The sequence below is a fragment of the Apteryx mantelli genome, unplaced genomic scaffold (assembly GCF_036417845.1).
Source record: "Apteryx mantelli isolate bAptMan1 unplaced genomic scaffold, bAptMan1.hap1 HAP1_SCAFFOLD_86, whole genome shotgun sequence".
NCBI lineage: Eukaryota > Metazoa > Chordata > Aves > Apterygiformes > Apterygidae > Apteryx > Apteryx mantelli.
Window position 1 is genome coordinate 725,001 of NW_027118810.1, and position 2,500 is coordinate 727,500.

The 2,500-nt window shown below is 79.8% G+C and overlaps 1 non-coding gene across 1 annotated transcript; it reads left to right on the forward strand.

Moving 5' to 3' along the window:
* The first annotated feature begins 1,445 nt into the window (after positions 1–1,445).
* LOC136996799 (5.8S ribosomal RNA) lies at positions 1,446–1,598 on the forward strand. The gene has a single exon (XR_010887742.1). It is a non-coding gene; the product is annotated as a 5.8S ribosomal RNA (ribosomal RNA).
* The last annotated feature ends 902 nt before the right edge of the window (positions 1,599–2,500 follow it).

The window sequence follows — 2,500 nt, forward strand, 5'->3', positions numbered from 1 at the left end:
CCCCCCTCGGTGACCCACCCGTGTGGTCCCGTGTGCCAGCTCGCTCCTCCCGGGCGCCGCGCCGTGAGCGCCGCACCGGCCGTGCCCTCCCGCCCTTTCCGCTTTCCCTTTCTCTCCCCCCCCCCACCGCTCCAGCCGCCCCGCGCCGTGCCGCGGGGACCGTGCTGCGAGCGGGCCGGGCGAGGGGGGGGGCGGGGTGGCGGGAGGAGCGGAGGGCCTCCGGCCACCGCGGCCGCCGGTAGCCGCCCCGGGTAGGGATGGCCATGGGCCCCGGGCTCCGGGCCCGAGGGTTCTCGGCGGGAGAGCCGGGCGGGGGTTTAAAGACTCGGGCGGCCCGATGCGACCCGGGGGGCAGCCGGGTGTGCTGCCGGAGGGCCGGGGGGCCGGCGCGCGCGGGCGCCGTGCCCCCCCATGCCAGCCGGCGCGCCCCGCGCTCGCCCTGCGGGCAGCCGGGACGGAGAGGGGTACCCTGCCCCCTCTCTCCGCGGTCTGGTCTCGGCGGAGGGACGCCGCGCGGTCGGCTGGCGCCGGCCTGCCTCGAACGCGTGACCCTGGCGCGAGCGCGTGCTCTCGCCGGGACGGTGAGCCCCCACCCACCGCGGGTGGTGCGGACGCCGCGCCTCGGCGCGATCCGCTCTCCTCCCTGGCCGGGGCTCTCGGTCTGCCGCCGTGGCCGCTGGCGGCGGCGCCCTACCCGCCGGCACTCCGCCATCCGGCGCGCCTGCCTCGCTCTGCCCAACCCGGCTTCGCCGGGCGGCGGGCGGGCGGCAGGCGGGCGGCGGGGGCGGCCCCCCCCGTTCTCCGCGTGGAGACGGGGAGAGCGGGCGCCGTCCCCGTCCGTCCCGCCTTGCCCGCCCGCCCGCCGCCGGGCGTCTGTCCGCGGAAGGGACGGGAGAGCGCGTGGTGTCGTCCGGGAGGCTGTGTGTGCGCGCGCGCGGGCGTGGGCGCCGCCTCGGGGCCACGGCGGAGCCGGAGGCCGGCGAGGCGAGCGAGGAGCTGGGGAGCGCGGGGCCGGTGGGCCGCGGGCGCGCGGGCAGCGGCCGGTGCCGCTGCCGGTGGCGGCCGGGCTCCGACGCTGGGGGTCCGCGGGGAGCCGCCCCCTCCCCCAGCGTCCCCGAGGCAGGCGGCGCGGCCGGCGCGCTGCTCCCCGCCGGGCCGGGCCGAGCCTGGGCGCCTGGGCCGGACTCGAAGCGAGCAAAGGGTTGTCCCAGGTCGGGAGCGAGGGCTCCCCGCCCTTCTCGTTCGGGTTTTCCTTTTCCCTTTTTCCCCCCCCACTCTGTGCTCGTACGGTCAGCGGGGCGAGCCCCTCTCTCTGGCTCTCGGCCGTCCCTCGCTCAGCAGCCGGCGTCGGCGTGAGGAGGGAGGCGGAGCGGAGGGGGGGCCCTCAGGGGCTGCCGAAGGCTGCCCGGTCCCCCCGCGCGCGCGGCGGGGACCGAAACCGAGACAACTCTTAGCGGTGGATCACTCGGCTCGTGCGTCGATGAAGAACGCAGCTAGCTGCGAGAATTAATGTGAATTGCAGGACACATTGATCATCGACACTTCGAACGCACTTGCGGCCCCGGGTTCCTCCCGGGGCTACGCCTGTCTGAGCGTCGCTTGGCGGTCAATCGTCACCCCCGCTGTCGCGTTGGCGCAGCGGTGCCGCCCCTCGGGGGGGGCGCGTGGGGGGGCGGGGGAGGCGCGGCGGCGCCGGCGGCGGCGGTGCGCGGCGGCCTCGGCGGCGGAGAGTCGGCGGCGGAGCCGGGACCCCGGTGCGTGCACCGGCGGCCCCGGTCTTCCTGCCCGCCGGGCTCCGGCGCCGGGCCGCCCGCAGCGGCCGCGGCCGGCGTGCCTTGCCGCGCCTGTGCCCGCCCTCCTCGCCCTCCGAGCGCGGTGGCCACCGCTGCGCGGCGCGCGCCGTGCGGGGTGGCGCGGCTGGGGCGCCTCGCAGGCCCGTGCCCCGGGGAGAGGGTGCCTCCTCTTCCCCGCGCGGCCGGGCCTTCGTCCCCCTAAGTGCAGACTCGGGGAAACCCCCCGCTCCCGGAGCGCCCGCTTCGCGGAGTTCGTCCCGCTGGGGCCCCCCCCCCAGGTCGGGTGGGTTGCGGTGGCCCGGCGCGCCTCGTCGCCGCCGCCCGCCACCACCGCCAGTCTGGCCGCCGTCTGGGCTTCTCCTCCGCCACTCTCCCGGTGGTGCGCTGGTCCCCCGTTCCCCTCCGGGGTGGGGACGGCCGGCTGCCTTGCGCTTCCCTGCGCCCCGACCGCCGCCGGTGCGGCGCGCCGCCGGGCCGCCCCCCCTGCCCTCCCCGCGGCGCGCCCGCGTCCGTCGCGTGTGCCGAGCCACTTCCACCCGCCGGCTGGCGTCAGCCGCGGCGTTGCGTTGAGGCCGGCAGCGACGGCGCGCGGGTGCGGCGCGGCGGGGTGGCGGTGGGGGGCGGCGCGGGCGTGCGCGCCGCCGGGCGGCGAGAAGGGCGCGAAGGGGAGGGCAGGGCGCCGCGCCGTGCCGTGCCCGGAGCGAGAG